Raw genomic sequence first — 22,534 nt, forward strand, 5'->3', positions numbered from 1 at the left:
CATGTTTGCCAACAATGCTTAAAAGGACCTGCCTAAATGTAGTATTCTTTGATCTTTTCTTCAACTTTCCCAAACAATCATTCAGCCTTCTTGTTCCCACAGCATTGTACTTTGTTATGACAGTGCTATAATTGGGTAACCCAGTCCTCTTGACAGGATTGATTCAAATCCCCTTTCCATAGGCAATAGAAAGGCCAATGACCTCCCCAAGATTCTAGTGAAATATTACTGAATTCTTAATCCCTGCCCTGCAGCTTGTGACGGTTCCCTTATCTCTATCCTGACCTCAATCCAAATATGGAACTCAATAGATTTCCATTAGAAAGAGCAAAAAAAATACTGCTCATAGCCATTCATTCTTTCAAAAAGTATTTCTTGAGCACAAATTTCTTGACATCATTTTATGTTCTATTAAGAATAAACAAGACTGACAGGGTTCCTGTTGAATTATGATCTCAAATTTCATTTTTTCCCATTTATTTACTGGTTCATTCATCAAGCAATTGTTAAGTATGTACTATTTGCCAGGTATGTATTCTGGAGCTACAAGAATGAGCAGTTCCTGCCCTCAAACCATTGCTGGCCAAGAAATACAAAGTACTCCATCACTCTGTACTAATCAGGAAAGTCAGTGGGAGTGGAGGGGTGGGTGAGGGTGGGCAGGTTTCTCATTTTTCATCCTCTATGATGTAGGGAATATAGGCCCAGCTCAACCTTAAGGTGTAGCAAAAAAAAGAAAAAAGATGGTTAAGAATCCAGGTTACCAAGATATGGCTCAAGAAGGCCAGTGGATTCAGAGTCAGGTAAAAACAAGTGCAGGTCACTCAAGTAGCAATGCTACCCCCTCAAGAGAGGCTAGGACAGTAGGAATTGGGGACAAAGCCTGAGCTTGGGTGTTGCGGATTGCGGGAGGGAGGAGAGATACAAAAACCAAACCAAATAAAGCTCACACCATCCTCTAGCAACAGTTACTAGAGCAGAATGTGGAGTAACCCAACATCAGTGACCTGGTGGCTCTAATTTCCCAGTCCTTGTTATGACTATATTCAGCCCATCATTTTTGTTTTCAAAGGCTTGATTAAAACAACTGATTATGGTATCATCAGTGCCAATATAACTGCTACGAGAAACTTATTGGCAATCCAGCTAATTGGGTAATTTGGAATATACTTGAATAGGTCAAACCTGAGATACCCTGATTAGTGGTTTGTGGCTTTCCTATTCAAGTTGTAATCATTCTCCTCACTTGGAAGAATGAATGTCCTTGTGTATAATAATGAGCCAGTTGATTTTCTCTTAATTGAGCTCATAGTGTAACCAGACCCCCTCATTCACTGGGAGTTAGCTCTCAGCTCCCCTTTCCGTTGGTTAGGAGACACCAGTACTTATGTAGGCATTGCAGTGTTCTTTTATGCCTCATGAATCTTGTTTCTGTGTTACTGTATAAATCCACGAAAGAAACTCGAGACATCCACAGTAAGTATTAATCTTAAACTATGTTAGGGTCATGCCTTTGCAAGTCCATCCTATTTTTCTTGTTGCTCCTTTTTCTCTTTATTTTTCTTCATCTTCACTTTCCTTTGAGAGACTATACACTCCCCAGTGACTAAGACTCCTGTTCCTCTCTTGCAGAGTATCTCTACCTATCACATTCCTCTTCATTTCTTCCCCATATCATTTCTGTTCTTTACTAGTAGCATAACCTTGGTATAAAAGTAAATATTTAACTTATACACTTTTGCCAATTTTTAGTAACATGATTTTAGTCCCTATTTAAGTTTTGGGTTCTTCTTATGCTATAAATCTATCGAGACTACAGAGAATAACACTATGAGAAAAACAAACAAACCAACTTTGGGTTGTTACTGTTTAGTGGTTTTTTGTTTGTTTGTTTGTTTGCTTTTTTTTTTTTTTTAGACAAGGTCTTGCTCTGTCACCCAAGCTGGAATGCAGTGGCACGATCATAGCTCACTGCAGTCCCAAATTCCCGGACTTAAGCAATCCTCCTGAGAAGCTGGGACGACAGGCTACAGGTGTGTGCCACCACACCTGGCTATTATTTTAAAAATTTTTGTAAAGATGAGTCTTGCCATGTTGCCCATGCTAGTCTGGAACTCCTGGCTTTAAGTGATCCTCCCACCTCAGCCTTCCGAAGTGCTGGGATTACAGGCATGAGTCACTGTGCCCATCCTATGATTCTTTAATCATGGTTTAAAAGTTAACTTCCAGGTGACCTATCACATTAGTAAAAGACATTCATGAAAGAATATTTGGGTGAGAAAAATAATATCTTCTGAATAGTTAAATTCAAATTTTAGTGAATGTTAGAATCACTGTGAAACTTGTTTAAAACATAACCTTCCAAGCTCTTGCCATGCAAATACTGAGTTAGGGGGGTCTAGGGTGATTGCAAGAATCTGAGTTTTTAAACAAGTGTCCAGGTAATTCTCATGTGGCCGAGTTCAGAAATCACTGCTCAGGGTGGTAGAAATAAAACCTTTGGATATTTCCAATACATTTTTGTTGTTGTTGTTTTGTTGCTTTGTTCAAATATCTGTAGGTACAAAGGGCATTTGCAGAAATAGACTATTCATTGGTATTTGCTGCATTATAATTCCCAAACGTAATGGCTTAAAACAATAAACAAATTCTGCATCACCTGGGTGATTCTGGGCTGAGTTGGCTTATCTGGGGCTGGATGATCTAGAACAGCCTCATGCACATGTCTTGTGGTTGGCTTGAATTCAGGTGGAGCAATAGGGATAATCTGGCCACATGTCTCATTATATAACAGGCAAGCCAAGGATTCTTCACATGGTAGGTTGAGGGTTCCAAAGTGTATCACGAAAGGGCAAGCCCCATTGCACATATACTTTTCAGGTCTCCAATTTGGCCATGTTTGCTATTGTCCCACTTAAGAAGGTAAGTCATAAGGGTAAGTCCAGAATCAGAATGGAAGGGAGATACCCAAGTATGTTGATTCAGGAAGGTAAATTATTGCAGCTGTTTTTGCAACAATATAATTTTCATGCTCAACTGGAAAATTCAATTGGATTCCGAGCAACTGTATGAGAGAAAAAAAAAATCAATGATGTTGTAGATCAAATACCTGAGTTAATCTAATCCCAGCATCCCACTTAGTAACTGGAAGATGGTTGTCTTTTATTTTCTCTAATTTTCACTCTCTTCATCTACAAAATATAAATGCTAATAATAATAATGTTTACTTCACAGAGCTATTTAGAGAATAAATGAAGTAGTGGGTATAAGAATGCTTTGTAAGCTAGAAATCTGGCAAAATTCAAAATATTTTTAGATGTGTTTCGTATGATTATTCCTCACTCCTCCAAAAATGACTACAGTATTTATTAAATCAATGAGCTTCCTAATATCTCTGTGACTTGATTGTTCTCAGTATAGCCCATCCTGAACCTGCTGTTAGAGTCATCTTCCTTTAAAACCAACTTATCATGTCATCCAACACTTCAGTACACCTCTGATAGCTCTCCATTTACCTACACAATATAAGTAGAATCAGCATACTAAAAACATTCCCAATCTGAGCTCACCTCCCCCTTTATGCAACTTTCTTCACTGTCTATTAAATTTGGCATCATTCCCTTTATACATCAGACCATTATAATTTCAAGCTACATCCATTCTATTTCCCTCAAACTACAATTTTCTTTTATTGCATCTTCCCTTTGGCAAACTTCTACTCATCCTTTAACACCCAGACTAAATATTCCTCCCTCATTGCATAAACATTTAGTGAGCCAAGAACCTTTCTCAACTTCTCAAATGTTAAGTGCTCTGTTCTCTCTGTTCTCAAAAGACTTTGTTAATATCTCTAACACTTATCATAGTGCATTATAATTTATGTGTGTATGTTTTCTGTCTCCCCAGCTAGACAATAAACCACACCACTACCAGAAATAGTGCAGGTTCTTAGTATTTAGTTTTGAGTAAATGAATGAATGAATATTTGACTCCTTTATTCCTTCCCTGGCTGGCCACATGATGCTCTGAGACTTAACCAGCCATACTCAACCCCCTAGATTTCTCGTTGCCAACCCTGACCATAGACACCAAAGAGTACTCTTGCCCAGTGGCCCATTCTCACATCTAGAAGCCAGTTACAGTCATGCCCCACATAATGGTGTTTTGGTCAACAGTGAATCTCATATACAATAATGGTTTCATAAGATTATAATGAAGCCGAAACATTCCTGTTGCCTAATGATGTCATAGCTGTCATACAGTCCTCATGCAATGCATTACTTTGTCTATGTTTAGATACACATAATACTTACCATTGTGCTGCAGTTGCCTACAGTATTCAGTATAGTATCATGCTGCACAGTTTTGTAGCTTAAGAGCAACAGGCTGTATGCCTAGGTGTGTGGGAGGTTACACAAGCTAGGTTTCTGTAAGGATACTCTATGATGTTTGTACAATATCAAAATGGACGAATAATGCATCTCTCAGAACATGGCCTCAGTGTTAAGCAATGCAGATTGTGCTATGCCCTAACTCTTGAGTTGTCTACCAAAATTTTGACCCACTGCCTTTCCTGATCTTTTAACTATCTCATAGAGTCATTGCATTTTTTTCTGCTACCTTTGTAGTCATAGTGACACCATCCAAGTGTAATAACAATTCAAGGAATAGGGAAATAACTGATTTTTTAAATCAGTGTGCCTACCATGAACCTTATCAGAAGAATGTTTTTCCTACTGCTTTACAGCTGAAAACCGTGGCTCAGAGAGATTAAATAATTTACCCGGGGTCAGATAGCTAAATATATGGCATACGGGATTTTAATACAGTTTTGTCTGACAAAAAGGGGGAAAAAGCCTCCTTTTCTCTCTTAACTCTACCACAGTAGTTTGGCAACTTATAGGCTCACATCCAGGAAAGCTTAAGCTAAAGCTGTGATTTGAGGACTAGTAAAGGTTTACACTTGCCTATTTTAACCATTAATTTATGACCTTCATACCAAGAAAAGATTTTAAGCAGTTGTAAATCAACTTAAAATAAAGCATCTAGGCAGAAAATCATGTGTTGATGGTATTATATTAATAGTTATTTTGCCTCCCAAATTTCTAGTTTATCCAATGTTTTGAGTAAATATAAGAATACAAGGGTCACTTCAAACAAAAAACTATAAAACTTCAGTCCTTCTGTTTCAACTTGTAAGTTTAAGATTTCATCTCCTTTCTGGGCAAGAAGAAAACTTTTGTTTTTATTTTTACTAAAAATAATAATCATGGATAAAATGATACAGTTTAAAAGGATTGGCTCTTATTCCATCTTTGGAATTTTTCACTCCAGACCATCCCTTCTCTCTTGGCAAAATATGACATAATGATTTGAAAGAAAGAAAAAAAAACACTTAAGTGTTTGAGGCCAGAAGTTAATTGAATAAGACCTTAGATTCTGATGAGTTTGTGTTTTATGGTTGATTAACTTGTTTTAATACCAAAAAATGCTTAGGAAACCCAATTATCACGCCACTTAAATCTGAGTTATTGGCTGATTTCTGCTAGTTTCTGGATGTCTTATTGACCAAGTTACATTTCCTACTATGATGTACAAGAGAAACTGAACTTCAGTTTGGAAAGAAAGATTTAGGTTCAACATATGAACAATTCTTCAAAAACAGAAAGATTAAATTCTTAGATTCATAAGTCAGATAACTTGAGCTTGTAATTTCCAGTTACCAACATATTCCTCGCCTGAAGAATAGGATGAACAGTGTGAGAAAATGAAGGCCCTAATATTTTTCTATGCTTTGCCTATTTTTTACTAGTGTGATTATTACCACCTCACTGTTGTCCTTTTACTTTGTTTAAAGTAAATACATCAAAGCCAGATGCCTGGTTATAAATAAAGAAGGTAGAAGAGGAAATAACTAAAATCATTATGCCTCATTCTGGAGCCTACTGGCCACACTGTAAAGAACAACTTGCCATTGACATGCACATGCATATTCTGTCTCTACCAAAAAAAAAAAAAAAAAAAAAAAACAGCAACAAGGAAACAAACAAACAAAAAAACCTATTTTTCTGTTAGCTGGCCATCTTTCTTCACATGCTGGAGGGAGGCAAGAAGGGAGGAGATACATAGGACCCCTAAAGGACTGTTAAAAATTCTTACATAACCCTTTAAAATAAGAGTTCTTAACTTAACCTGAGCTCCATAGATGAGCTTCCAAAACTCTGTGAACCTCATAACCCACAATTGTTTGCAAAATCATGCTACACATTTTTCTGATGAAAGATTTCATGAAATTTATCAGATTTTCATGAAACTCTATGACCATAAAAAATAAGAACCAATGCTCCGGCCAGGCTCAGAGGCTCATGCCTATAATCCTAGCACTTTGGGAGGCCGAGACGGGTGGATTGCCTGAGCTCAGGAGTTCCAGACCAGCCTGGGCAATACAGTAAAACCCATCTCTACTAAAATACAAAAAATTAGCCAGGTGTGGCAGCATGCAACTGTAGTCCCAGCTACTCAGGAGGCTGAGGCAGGAGAATTGCTTGAACCCAGGAGGTGGAGATTGCAGTGAGCTGAGATCACGCCACTGTACTCCAGCCTGGGCCACAGTGCAAGACTCCATCTCCAAAAAGAAAAAAAAAACAACCAATGCTCCTAAGTTCCTCCAACTTCCAAGCATGACTATTTTTCTGGGATATCAGGGAATCAAGGCAACTAAAGGGATGACAGGTAGAAAACGGGAAGAATAAGCCATGGCTTCTTGCCTAGTACAAGAGGAGGCAACATGAGACCACAGCTTTCAAGTACAGAATTGTACAAAACTGAGTTCACAGACGGGCTGAAATGAAAGCAGCTTTCATAACCCTCAGGTTTGCCACTTCTCAGATAAATAATGCAGAATCATATGTAGGGTTGCTCCTAAATATTTGAAGCAAGGCACTGAAAGCTGTGTATTACTGAGATCTGTAGGTTTAACCTGATTGATATTTTCCATGTATATTTAATTAAGCAACTTCTATATGCCAAGTATAGTATCAGACACCAAAGATATGCTGGTGAGCTGAACAGGAATTAGAAGGAAAGAATAAGTAAGACTTGATTCAGCCAAACTTGTAAGGGAACTGGGATACAATGAAATCTCTTTGCACTGTTATGTTAATCACAAATTACCACAAAGCCATAGAATTTTGGAACTAGAAGAAAACTTGATGATTACCTAGTTCAGTCCTTCTATTTTCTAAGGACTTTGTTCAGGGTCATTCAGTTCAAGTGGCAATACTGGGATTGAATCCTAGGTTTTCTTTCATCTAGCCCATTTATCTACCCTCTATTTTAAATTGTGGCTCCATAACCTATCTATACCCTTTTATTTCTAGAGTCAACCGATTTCAAAAATCCCTTCAGCCTCCCAAATACCTAGATGCCAATAGAGAATTCCTCAAAATCCTCTCTCCAAACATCAAGATACCCATTCCACATACCAAGAAGAAAGAGTATTTAGAATTTATTGTACAGTATACAATTGGTTGGTATCAATATACCAATTGTCTTGATGATGAGGGTGAAAAAGTTATTGATGATAATGATGATGACAATACTATCACTAATGATAATGGCACCTAACATTTTTAGCTTGCTCAATATTAGAGCCTCATGCTTGTCCTCTTAGAGGTCATGATTTTCACTATATAACATGGACATTCTAATTCAGGTATATTGATACCAACCGATTACAAATTTAGAAAAATGTCAATATTGAAATCCAGCTTTTGCTCAGAAAAAGAAGCATCTCTGGCTCTTTAAAATTACAGTCTCAACTGGTCCACTCGCTCATGATGTCATATACAGTTTGACGTTGTCTGGGCAACCTGGTAAACATACTGCTTCCTCCATTGTTTAATTCCCTTCTCTGAGTGAGATCCTTAGGCAACCAGGCTTCATTAGTTCAGGTGCTAGCCTCAGGGAACTACTTGTTTTAATTAGAGGGATGAAATGGCATTTTAATTGTGCACAATGATTAATAAACATGCTGAGCTGCTGCATAATGATCTGCAGCTTGAGGAGCTTTCTCCCTTATTCCTGATATCTACACCCATTAACTGATTGTTAACCAGGTGGAGAGCTGCCGAGCTCTTCCTCCAACCAAACTGCACACTGTCTGTCCTCCAATTTTTCTGTTAATAACAATTACTATAACTAAGTTCCATTAATTTTTGTGGTAACTGAGAGACAAGACTAGAATGGAGAGAGCTTACAAAGTGCTATACTGCCTATGTAATTTATTTCAGTGAACTTTCCTGTAAAAGGGAGATAATAATATGACCAACCTGACAGGGCTTTGCAAAGATTAAATGAGATAATGTATGCAAAACGGGCCCAGAGTATGCACCTTGAAAATGTGAGGTGCTATAATCATTAGTAGTAGTAGTAGTGTCGTCATCATCATCATGAATAACTTCTTCACCCTCATCAATTTCATCATCAAGACCATAATCTTCCTCAAGATTAGGTACTCATGTATTTCCTCTGATAGGTCATAATATTCAGTACATAACATGGACATTCGAATTCAGGGATCACTTTCTAAGGTGTGATGGTTGACTGAAGATTTTCCCAATTTCTCCTTTACGTTGTATGAAAGTAGTTTGGAATGACTTATGGGAAATGTGTGCAAAGAAAGTCACGTATTATAGAGACTTAATATCACCCTCTAAGTAGTTAAATAAAATACTTGCTGCATGTCTGAACTTCAATGAAAACAGAAACTAAAGAACTAGATGATAAAGTGACTTACTTTACAAAGCTTCATCTGCTTGGCATTTGTAATACTTTTATTGGCTACCATTATAGTTTGGTGACTCCTTACAGCATTACAGCTTTTTTCCCTAGTTGCAGACACTAGTATATTGTTTGTTTTGTGTTTCCTGAAAATTGTTCCTCAAGGTCATATATCTATCTCTGAATCTTTGACTTTACTTGATTTGAGGGAAATAATTCTGGAGGAAACTGAGGGCAGCCGCCACAATTCACCATTTGTAAATGGTTATTGCGATGTTGGATATTACACAATTGATCCTATTTCTTAGCTTGAATTATTTAAGACACTATTTTTAAAATAGGCCAGCTGTTCTACTGACGTACTTACCTTTATTTTTTGACATATTACCATAACTGCACACCAATACAACTCACCTATGCCCAAGAAAAGTAGTTATGACTGAGCATGTTAAAAGCTAAATATAAAACTGCTTTCTCTCCCACAAAATGTTAAGGATTTCATAGAAACAAGTCTGCCCCACTGAAGATGTCTTCCTGTACACAGTCATTATGGTTCAGTGAAGCAGATATGATTGATTACACAGGCCAAATTTTACCTTGCCTCCAGGGCGCTCCTAATTCTTGTTGTTATTTCCTTTAAAGGCACACAATTGTCTGCAAGAGTCAAAGGGGAAAGGTGAATGAACTCTTTTGGCCATGGCAGAGCAGAGAGAAAGGTTTTGGAACAGATACTGAACCTGAAATATCTAAGACAGCGCAGAAAGAAAACGAGGACTGAATGCATTTTTCTTATTTTCCTATTTCCTAGCAAGGAAGTCTTTAAAATCACTCACCTGAAGTTCCACTAAAATATATATATACACTTATTATAATGGTCAACATTAAAAATACTGACCATATGAAATGTTGTTGAGGATGTGGAGAAACTGAAACTCTTAAACGCAGCAAGCGGTGACCTACATTTTACAAACAGTGCAGAGATTTCTGCAGGGGAGTGGAGCGCAAGAGTAAAATGCTACAGCATTTTTGGAAAATAGTTCTGCACTTTCTTAAAAAGTTAAACATGCAACTACTAGGCAGTCCAGCATTCCACTTCTCTGCACAAACCCAAAAAATGAGAGCAGGTGTCCATACAAAGACTTCGACACAAACATTCATAGTAGCTTTATCTGCAATCGGCAAAAATAAACAGCCAAAATGTTTCTTCTTCACAAGGGAACAGATAAACAAATTGTGCATCTAATGAAATACTACTCAGAACGAGAAAAGAATGAATGATTGATCCATGCAATAGCAAAGATGTATCTCAAAATAATTATTCTCAGTGAAAGAAGTTAGACAAAACTGATATCTATGGCGGCAGAAAACAGTGCGGAGATTTCAGCAGGGAAGTGGAGTGCATGAGTGGTTATAAAGGAGCATGAGGAAACTCTTGGGAATGATGAATATGTTTGTTATCTTGATTGCAGTTAGTTTCATGAGTGTATAACATGTCAAAAACCAAACTGCACACTTTCAATACATACAGTTTACTGAATGTCAATTATACTTCAGTGAAACTGTTAAAATAAGTAAATCACTTTCTTGAAATTTTTTGAGCATAGTTATCTGTTCTAATGGGACTGGTTACAATATAGTGTATTAATCTTTGGTGAATATATATAGATACATGTTTTTCTATTAAAGGCTATCAATGTAAAGAGATGAGTTCAATAAACCAATACTATTATGTCAATATAGACACAATTAGGATATTAGGAAGACTTTTCTCAAGTAAACAACCATAGCACTAAAAACATAGCTATGTAAAGACACTTGTGGTAAACTCTTTGACCATTGGGGATGTTTCGAATAACCAGCCGGTAATGTTGTGCTAAATTAAGGCCTTAGATTATTTTTCTGATTTTCTCTCCAATGCTAGAAGAGCTATAAGGAGAGATTTTTCTGGAGTATCCAACTTAGTACCCGCCCTACTATTCTCAGCCCAACCCTGTGGCATACCAGTCAGTCAATCCCAGCTATGCCAACCCTGTGGCACAGCAGTCAGTTAATCCTAGCTGCAGATTTGCTGACTCGGTGGTGATCTCTATGAGTCGATCTATTAATGAATTATTTATTACCAATGATTTTTTTTTCTTTATACAGCTTACCTTTAGTCTTCTCAACCTCACCTGAACTTCCTTCCCATTTCTCTGTAGCCTTTACCATGTTGAGTTATTACAGAGCAGTTTAAGAATACTCATTGAATGAACGTCTACATTTTAAATGCACTATTTTTTTCAAAATATCCCAAGCCCTCAACATCTACACTAAAATAAAATGACTCTTAAAAAAGGTTTGTGAGAAATTTACTAACCTGGTAAAGAAAGGCTATTCAAACATAATGTAGACTAATATATATTCACAAAACTGTCAAGCCAGATCTGCATATATTTCTATTACTACTAAATTTATATTATTTATTTTCTTTAATAATCAAGAAGCCATAGATTACAATATTTTAGATAAATCTATACTAATTGATTAGGTTCATGTTATTTTTCTCTCTTTGTTAGGAATGCAACACATTTATTGAGTGCTTATTAATAAAAACTATCAGAACAATAGTTAAAAATCATTTGTGTGATGAAAGAAAGAAAAAAGACAAAAAAGAGAAAGGAATTGTATCTGTATGTACTTTTCTACTTTATCAGTTGTAACATGCATTGCTTGGATTATTTTAGATTCTTCACTTTAGTTCTCAATCTTGGCTGCACCTTTCAGATTCACCTGATCTTGAAAAAATGTTGAATGTCTGGGTCTCACTCCAGACCAACTGACTGAGAATATATGGGAATAGGCCCAAGGACGGATGTTTCTGATGCAAAGAGGGATTTGTAAATTCCTCTTAAAATGTGCAAATTAATAACACATTATTAGGGTGGCCCTAATCTTCTCGACAGATATTGATATTTCCTTGATGTCAGCTGTCCTCTTATTCTCCGGTCGTTTTGTCTATCATATCCACCATGACTTACATTTTGGCAGCCTTCTGGTTCTTCCCTCAGTCTGCTCCCTCACTCCAGAAAAGCCCTGTAAGAAAACAGAGTCATAGTAAGCAGTGGAGACTTTGGTGAAGATGTTGCAGGACGATCAGGATACTTTGTATCACGTATCTTACAACCACATGACACTTGCCACACTCCAAAGTCCTGTCTCCCTTAATACAATTGAGATTTTCTTTTTCTACTGAACCAGCATTTTATGGAAGAAAAAGTAGAACAAAGTATACAAGTTTCCAAAGCAATTCGCCTCCACCCCAAACCTGTATATTCCCAGGCAAAAACAAAAGGTCATGCAGTTAATAGATCTTCCCATTTTTAGAAAACATTTTAATCACCATGTTATTATTTGAGCATGCCTTTGCACTGCTATACTCCAAGTGGCTTATCAAAAGCTTCTCCCAAACAGACTTAATCATCTCCACAAGAGGAACCTTGGTACCATCTGGTAAGATAATAAAATAGTCTTCATATCATTTTATGGACATATATTCATGTTGACCAAAAATTAAGAAAAAATAAAGGTTACTCTTATGTTAAGAAAAGCAAATAATTCAGAGCTGGAAAAGGGAACAGTGACAGCAGAGTAGGGTCACTATAGTTAACAACAATGTATTGCATACTTCAAAATACCTGACAGAGAGGGCTTGAAATGTTCCTGACACATAGAAATGAATATTGAGGTGATAGATACCCAAATTCCATAATTTATCATTACACATTCTACGCATGTAACAAAATATCACATGTGCCTCATATATATGTATAAATACTATGTATCCGTAAAAAAATTTTAATTTTAAAAATTATAAAAGAGAATAGGAAAGAGATTAACAAAACAAGTACAGCTGCCAAAAAAATGAAGCCAGAAGGGATGGAATGGAAACAACTAGTGTCAATCTTGTAGCTCACAATCAACAGTTTTAGAGTTCCAACGTGGATTTATATTTTAAAAACTTGGGGTACCATCCCCAGTGACACTGATTAAGTAGGTCTGGGATTGGACCAAAACTGACATTTTTCCCAGCTCCCATAGGATTCTGATGCAGATCACTGACATACCTCATTTTGGGATTTCAAACTGTAAAGTGCATAAGAATCAACTGAGGATCTTGGTGAGATTCAGATTGCACTAATGGTAATGTGTAAGGATGAGGCCTGAGATTCTAAATTTCTAACAGGGTGCTGCCAATTATATGACCTATGTGTCACACCTTTATGTCAAGGTAGTAGGATTTTGAAAATTGGGTTTGGGTGTGTTATAAATATGATTTGGATTGGGCTCCATCAAAGATTATTTCATTGAAAAATCTCTTGGATTTCTTGCATTGCCCAGTGCATCTCTTCTCTGCCCTGGACTGACCCAGTTCTTAAGATTTGCTCCCCATTACAGAGTTAGTTAAGCTACAATTAACAACTGTGGATTCAATAAGTCCTTCTCTTTCCTTATTTAATATAGATTTGGTTATCATCTATGATAGTGATTGGTAAACGACTACAGGCAGGCCAATCTGGCTGCTGCCTCTTGTTGTAAATAAAGTGTTATTGAACACTGCCACATCCATTTGTTTACGTATTACCAATGGCTCCTTTCCTACCATAATGGCAGAGTTCAGTAGTTGCCATAGAAACCATGCAGCTGACATGATCATATACGATCTGGTTCTTTACAACAAATGTTGATGATCCTTGCCCTATGACAATTCACGGTCTTCTAAGCTTCATTTTCTGCAATTAACCCAGAAGTATTTTTAGCACAAGATGTAGTCAAGAAAAGGAGGAAACCTTTTTTATTAATTCTGAGGTTTTCCGCAGATCTCAGGAATTTCAGTTTCTCCTGCCTTGTACAACTGAATGCCCTTCGTTCACTGCTGCTATTTGATTCACTTATACATGTGTTTTGTTCTTTTATTTGATAAGTAGCTATTGACTTATTAAGATTTTAAGGAGTGATAGAGATAATCAGAGGACACAAAGATCATTTTATGTTTGGTCATGAGAAAGTCTTTATGGAGAAGATGGGAAATAACTTTGCTATTGAAAGGAAGTGTAAACATGCAATTGCAAAGAAGCAGAGAGAGGTGGGAGGATGAATAAATAAAAGAGTCAGAATACTCAAAAGGTATTCAATAAGCGAGCAAGTACTCTGCATAACTATATTGGAGTGTTCGTACAGGACAGTGGGACACAGGACTACACTTTAAAGCACCTTGAAAACCAGTGTAAGAATTTGAAAGAGTTCTTAGGTCCTTGCAACTCAGTGTGGGTCTCCAAACCAGCATGGGCATGCCCTAGGACCTTCTTAGAAATGCAGATTTCAGATTTCCAACCCCAGACCTACTGAATCAGATTCTACATTTTCACAAGATCCTCAGATCATCTGCATACCAGTTAAAGTCTGAGAAGCACTACTCTAGGAGAGAACCACTTGTGTAGTGGTGAAAGTGCTGTACTGAGGCTCCTGAAGATTCCAGAGCTATCATTCACAAACTGCGTGTCTTTGGACAAATCCCTTAAAATCCCTAAGCTTGTTTGCTCATATGTGAAATGATTATATTTGAGCCTTCCAACTCTGAAACTCTATTCTCTCATTCAATGGACATCAACTAAAGGGAGATTGTGATATGAGAGGGGATATAAATACAGTTATGCTTTAGAAAGACCAGTGTAAAGACTGTTTCAACATGGATTTGAGATGGAAAAAAAGAAGACAGAAACTGGAATACTAGTTAAAAATGCAGTGTGGAATTCTAAACCTGAAGTTACAAAAATATAAAAATATACTTTTGTGTAAAATTATTTGCTATCATAGATACCTTCTTAGTATTAGCATTACATTCCATTGTCTGTATTTTTTATTACATTCATTAAACTATATATGACACAGGTCATGCCACAAGAAAGTGAGAATAAATGAGGGGGGCAAGGGAGAGAAAATAAGAAAGAAAGAAAGAAAGAAAGGGAGAGAGAAATTGAAAATAATTTCCCAGAACCAGGCAGTAGTAAAGAAGGCCAAGCAATTGCAACAAATGTGTTTAAAAGTCATAAAATGGATTGTTTTTTAATTGGCACTCCATTGATATGGCTGATATCTCTCTGATTAGAATATTGTTACAAAAGTTGTAGGGCTCTAGAAAGGGAAGTCCTCATGCCTCACTCAAAACTAGCTACAACATCAGCATTGCAAAAGACATGAAATTATTTTTAAAGGCATGAACAAGTTGACAAAATACTGATTTTTTTCACTCCCAAAGAAAATTTTACTTTAATATATTGTGTTGCCTAGTGGCCCACTGGGGGATTTATAATCTTTCTTTCTTTACTTTTTAAAAAACATTTTTATTATAAAAATTTCTTCCAGTCCACATGAAGTATCTTTAGCCATCTCTTCCAGATAAATACAGTGTCTATTTGAATTGATTGAATTCAACGGATTCATTTCATGATTTTTTATTTATGTTCTCCCACATTTAAAATAAATAAGGTTAATACTGATAGAACAAGGCTGTATGGGTCTTAGAAGGATCTATTTTTTTCATCGCACCTCTTTTGTTCCATCTTGCTTAGCAAATCAGATGCTAGATATATTTTGATTAGTTTGTACTTTAATGGATCATGTATGGAGGGTCCACCTTTCACATTGGGGCCATTAATTTTTCTTGAGTCTGATGGAAAAAACAGGTAGAGCTTTTTTTGTGTGCTGATTGAAAAGTGATGGATTATTTTCATGTGGTAAGAAACACAATGTTTTCTTTAGCACAGCAGGATATAATGTTTGCAAGGTCTAACAGTGAAATATTATGCATATCTGCCACTGGCCAGCTGCCAGAAATGGAACAGCAAAATCAGAGGAGATTTTGAATTTGAATCTTAAAACCAGTACAGCCTACAAAAAAGCTAATGAGCAATTCTAAGCAGAAAAAGCTTTTATACTAATAGATGGTGCCCGACATACACGCCTGCATTTAACAAGATGGTAAATAATTATTCATTTAAATGTTACCTTGAACTTTATTTCAAGAAAAAAAAGATATTTATTCCTGGTAATTTCCAATAGGCACTGCTGCTGCAAGATTTTTTTTTCCCCCTCCCAATTCGGAGGCCCATGACATTTCCTTCCTGGTGAAAGTAGAATCATTTTCCATACAGTGTTTGTCCTCTTGTGGCTGAAAAATTGATTCACAGAAAATTTTATTCCACCATTATTTAGTATTGAAAACTGGCATTTTCAAATCAATACCTAGAATTATGAAGAAGCTTTGAAATGTCATAAGAAATAACTATACAAACATAATCTTAAAAGGTGGGTAAAGGGGATGTTTTGAATTTGCTGAATGTCTTGAGCTCCTTTGCTCTCAAAGTCAAGGATCTAGCACTGGGGATCCTTTCTGCTCTTAGCATTTATTTCTGCCACGATAAACTATTGGTATATTAAGGAAAACACAATCCACATGTTCATTTATAACCAGCTCATCAAGATGTTATTTTCTAGAAATATTTGATATCTTAGTAAATATTTGATATATTAGAAAGTTGGAGCCTTCTTTTCTAGGCTTTAAAATTTTTATTTTGTGTTATTTTATCTTTCTTTTTAAGTGCCAAAACATTTTATTTAGTAGGCATTGAAAGGAATTTGGGTCTATCAGGGCACCAGCTCCACTTTAAATAAAAAAGCTACACAATCAATATGGAAAATATACTATATATTTCGAGAAAATATACATGGTATTACTACCCTCTTGTAAATGGAAAAATCCAATGGGAAGAGACATTTGCTACATCTTGACGCTTTATGTATTTTATATCACTGTATTTCAATCTCCATTTTAAAGATGGTGTTATGACCTTAAATTATAGGCTTTCACTTTTAAGACCATAATAATCTCCCAGTGCTGCAACTCTGCAGGGAGGGGAACTGATGTTCAGTCCCCTAGAAACATAGCAGGTGGAAGAGAAGAGAAGAGAAGAGAAGCCCTGATGCACTGTCACAGCTCACACCCTGAAGTCACAATTGAGACATGCCTATGACAAATCCAATCCGGCCATCCCACCACCTGAGTTACACCGCCAGATGTTCTGTTTTCCTGGAAGCTGCATTAACTCTTCTGGTCCTCTAGGGTACTGAGAAGTAATTTACTGATACATCACCCCAAATGGTGCTCTTGTGGTCCAAGGTCTGGTCTGTCTCCAAATTGACACAAAGCCTCAAAGACCTGCTAGAAGTAGCTTATAAATTAGGGCACTATGGTTTATCTTCCAGAAACTATTTTCTAAATGTCATGTATCACAGAGTCATTTTTCATTTGCTTAATAGATTATTTTAAAGAGCTTAGAGATCACATAGTCCATACATTAACCTGCTAACAAACCCCCAAAATCTTAATTTAAATTTTAAAAAATGAAGACCCATAAAGTATGAAAAAAATGCGACATAAATTCAAATGTTTCTTTTTAAGTTTGCTACACAACACTCACACATGACAGGAGATGCACTCTTGGTTTAAAAAAGGAAATCAATTCTACAAGGGCTGCCCATATATTGGAATTATGTTAATTGAATCTGTTTTGTTCAAATGGTAAAAGTTTGACTTATTAACTAGAAATGTATTAAAAATTAGAAATAAAAGATTGAAGAGCCTCAAAGAATATATTAGTAGATTGCTTGAGTACATAAAGTAGATAATGTCAATTCTTAAAACATCTACATTTTAAACTAATACGTGAATTACGCTAGATACAATCCAACAAAACTAATAGTGATGTTTAGCCTGCACTGAAACTAAAAGATAATATTTAAAATTTATAGGTACAGCCGGGAACTGTGGCTCACATCAGTAATCCTAGCACTTTGGGAGGCTTAGGGTGGGGAATCACTTGAGACCAGTAGTTCAAGACCAGACTGCACAACATGGCAAAACCCTGTCTCTACTAAAAACACAAAAATTAGCCAGGTATGGTGGCACACAGCTATAATCCCAGCTATTTGGGAAGCTGAGGCACAAGAATCGATTGAACCCCAGAGGTGGAGTCTGCAGTGAGCCAAGATCTTGCCACTGCACTCCAGCCTGGGTGATAAAGGGAGACTCAGTCTCAAAAAACAACAACAACAACAACAAAATTAATTAAATTTTTAAAAAATTTAGAAGTGCAAGGGAAAATAACTTTAAGTTTTCTTATTTTCACAGAAAATTTTTTTAAAAGGAAAGAAGGAAAGAGAAGGGAAGGAGGGACGGAAACATAGCTATGCTGGGATGCAGAGCTGACATGTTAAATGATAATATGGATGTGTACACTATGATTAAATTAAGATTATAGAGTCTATTTGTACAAAACAACTCAAAAGAGCATGCAATATATAGTGTGTATTTGCGTATGTTTTGATACTGTATATGTAATATATATTGTAAGAATGAAAAACTACAATTTTTGTTTTTTATGTATCATTTATAATTTTCTTGTTCCTGATGTCCATTTTTCCCTGAGTTGTTGCTCATGATAATCATGTTCCTATATTTTGTATTTGATGATGTTATTTGGTGATCAGCATGTCCTTCTGGTTCATCTATTTAGCCTATACATTCCAAGTGGTGCTGCTTCAGTTGCATGCCATCTTCTCTCTTGGCCTTCACTTTGTCCTCTGAAAACCCTTAAATAGAACCAACTTATTAAAGAAACAACTGGCTTCTCCTGTATTTAATATTTAAGGGGGTAGAGATTTAACTTCAGGGCACAATAACTACACAAAATCCTTAGATAGGTTGTTATTATTTAAATGTTTGAATGAAATTTAATTTGTAATTTAGGACTTTTCCAATCTTTCCTACATTTTATAATATATTTAACCTAAGCAGCTAAAGCCTGAGCATGAGAAAGAATCATTCATAAATACAGACGGTACAATGAAGAGCTCCACTGAACATTGCCCAAGCTCGTGAAGTTGAAAGCAGAGTGGCTGATTAGCTATACACATATTTTTAATAATCACAGAGCAAGCATATTTTGTTACTGCATAATCAGATGCCTTAGGTATGTCAAATATACTTTTTCCACACGACCAAAGTAAGAATTTGCAAGTAAGAAAAGCAATCACAGTTCAATTACATGCCTGTGATTATAAAATACTAAAACAAGTCAAGTTTCTTTTTCTAATATCAAATTTGAACATAACCATATTTTCCTAAGAGCAATTTTCTAGTATTGAAAACCACGACTACCCTTTTGTCAGAAAAAGTGTTTGAGGATATTCCTGATACTGTTAAGGCTTTTTCTTGTATGTTCTGGGCATGTTCTCTCTTCCTGAAATATTTTGGTAACTTGTAGAAGTTGAATGTATATTTAAGAATAGTCACTGCCCTCCTGTAAATTCAAGAAACTCACAAGGGGACCTGGATTTTATATATCGTTTGTGCTTTTGAAATCTTAGTGAAACTAAGAGTTTTCAACCCATAACAAAATTTAACTAACACATAAAATTCATTCAAATCTCTTAAAACCTTAAAAGTGATAGACTTCTATTTCGCCCATACAAAAGAAAGTAATAGTGAAATTTTAACTGATAAATATTAAAATGCTTTCTTCGTTAAGGATTGTAGTTTTCAATGTTTTTATACTAAAAATCAACTGACAGATCTTTTATGAATATTTGGAAAATCATCCTTAGCTTTTTTGCAGCCCAGCAAAGAGGCAGAAGGAATCATAATATGCATTTTGGAAAGCTGTGTGGTGATAAAAAAGAGTCCCATGGTAAGAGCAGACGGAAAATGGTAGTTATTATTAATTTAGAAAAACAAAAGAGCAGCCCAGCATTTCAGTAATGTGGCAAGTTGTGTGCTCTTGAAGGAGAGAGGGCTTTATAATTGGATTTTAGAGTAATTTAGAAGACGAGATAAGATGTAATGGTTGTGTATTAGAGGTTAGAACTACAACAGAAACCCATAATGTAAGGGTTCACTGCACTGGGGGACAACAGAACAAAGAGAAGCAGCGCCAACCGAAAACGGCCCCAGTGAGAAGCAACAAGGTGAGGCTGGGGGGACCCAGCAAAGGGGGTTCCCAGCGGGTGCCAGCAGGGACGCAGGCTCAGCCCCTGCAGCATACAGTAAGGAGCACAGGCTTTTCTCCGAATGCTTTTTCTTTACTGACCTGTCACTGTCCCACCTCTCCTCCTCCCTACCTGTGAGTTCAGCCTGGCATTTCCTTCTTCCCTGCAGCCCAGCAGTCAGACCTGAGCAGCTGCCACCCAGACTTCCATCCTCAGCAGGCTGTCCTGGGGCTCCATCCAGGGTCCCCTGACACCACCCACACACCCACAATTCCCCCCCCCAAACACACACCCCACATATACACACACCCACAGACACACACATACACACCCACGTATACACACACCCACAGACACACACACCCACAGACACACACACCACACACACATAAACACCCACACACACACACATGAACGCCCATATACACCCACACCCACATACACACACCCCACATACATACACACACTTCCCACACACCCCATTCACATACACACCCACATGAACACATACACATATTTCCCCCATACACACACAGCAACCCACACATCATACACACACTCCCCCTACACACACATACATGCCCCACCCATAGACACCCACAGTCACACCCACTTTCCCCACACACACACCTAACACACATACCCACATATACACATACCCCACACACATACACACCCACAGACACACACCCCACACACATACCCACTCACACAATACATACCCCACACACGTACACACCCACAGATACACACACGCCACACACATACACACCCACCAATATACATACACACCACACACACATATACCCCCACATACATACACACACTCCCCACACACACCTCACTCACAAACACACCCACATAAACACACACATATACTTCTCCCATACACACATACACACCCACATACACCCCTCCACACACACACACACACACACTCTCCCCACACATACACACTCCACACACATACATACCCACAGTCATACCCACACTCCCCACACACACACCCTACACACATACCCACATGTACACTCACATACATGCACACCACACACTTACACACCCCTCACATACACTCCCCACACATACCACACACACACACATAAACACACACATATACACACTTCCTCTAACACCACATACACACACCCACATACCCCTCCACATGCACATACATATATTCCCCACACACACACCCCACACACATACACACCCAAATACACCCACACCCACACACACCTCACATACATACACACACTTCCCACACACACCCCACACACATGCACACCCACACATACACACCCACACATACACACCCACAGACACACATACCCCATACACACATACACACCCACATATACCCACATCCACATACACACACCCTACATACATATACACACACCCCACACACATACACACTCACACAGACACACATACTTCCCACACACACATACACACCCACACACCCCACATAATACATACCCACACACACCGCCCACACACATATACACACCACACACAGACACCCACATACATCCCCCAAAACACAAACCCCACACACACAGATATACACACTCCACACATATACCCACATACAGACACACATACGCATGCACTTACTCTCCTCACACACATATTCACCCTAAACACATACCCACATACACCCACCCATACACACATTCCCCCCACATATCCACATATACACAACCCCATACACACACACTCCCCACCCACACACACATCCACACACACCCATACACCCACCTTCCCCCACATCCACACACACCCATCCACACACACACTCCACGCCCCCCCACACACGCCACACACATACACACACAAACACACTCCTAACACACCTACACACATGCTTTCTGCACATACACACAGCACACTCACACCCATACCCCTCCATACACACATGCACACCACCCCACACAGAGAACCAGGGCCTAACCTCTCTATCTCTCTTCTATCTCAGCAACACTCAGCCTCTACCACTGGCAGACAGAGAAAAGAATCTGAAGAGGAGTAAAACCTGCCTCCACCCACCCCACCCCCAATTTTCATTCCAAGCCTTGGGCAGATAAATGTACTTTTCCACCTGTTCATTGGGGTCCCTGTCCAGAGAATCCATCGCACAGGCTCCAGCTCTCAGGTAAAGGCCTCAGGTGAGAGGCTCTTTTTAGAGTTAAGAATCTAAGCCCGGAGGGGAAATCCTGTTTCTAGAAAGGGAGAGCTGTGTTGCTGGTGGGCGGTGGGAAGAGATGGGAACCTATGGGGTTGAATTCCTGCCCAGTCGCCGGCGCTTGGCTACCCCCTGCTGGGCGGGAAGCTCTTGGCCTCAGACTCACACCATTATGCTCAGGGTCAAGTCCACTCCCAAGGCTTGGGACAGAATCCACTTACTTCCTGTCAAATTGTTATCACGCGTTGCCAACGTGAAGCTGGAGTGTGAAGTTACCTTCCAATCCCCAAGAGGTATTAAAGGTTTTTTTTCCCTCTGAGCCCTTTGTATGCCAGTTTAAGCAGAACAAATCTATTTATTTTTTGTGAGGATCAGTTTATTAAAAGCATGCACGTAACTCAAATCGTATAGTAAAATGATGTTAGGCTTTGTTGAGCATGAAAAGTGTTCTCGCTCAAGCCCCATTTCCAACCCTTCCGAGCG

At 37.9% G+C, this 22,534-nt stretch overlaps 1 long non-coding RNA gene across 1 annotated transcript in view; it reads right to left on the minus strand.

Annotated features, from left to right (window-relative positions):
- The window catches only part of LOC105543546, a 33,193-nt gene extending 11,126 nt beyond the window's left edge, over positions 1-22,067 (minus strand). The window contains exons 1-3 of the long non-coding RNA XR_001006642.1: positions 21,968-22,067; positions 11,799-11,853; positions 9,378-9,435 (exon numbers count right to left, since the gene is read on the minus strand). This is a non-coding gene — a long non-coding RNA (uncharacterized LOC105543546). The remainder of the gene's footprint in view (positions 1-9,377; positions 9,436-11,798; positions 11,854-21,967) is intronic.
- Positions 22,068-22,534: the final 467 nt, after the last annotated feature.

Source organism: Mandrillus leucophaeus, unplaced genomic scaffold (genome assembly GCF_000951045.1).
Source record: "Mandrillus leucophaeus isolate KB7577 unplaced genomic scaffold, Mleu.le_1.0 Scaffold285, whole genome shotgun sequence".
Taxonomy (NCBI): Eukaryota; Metazoa; Chordata; class Mammalia; order Primates; family Cercopithecidae; genus Mandrillus; species Mandrillus leucophaeus.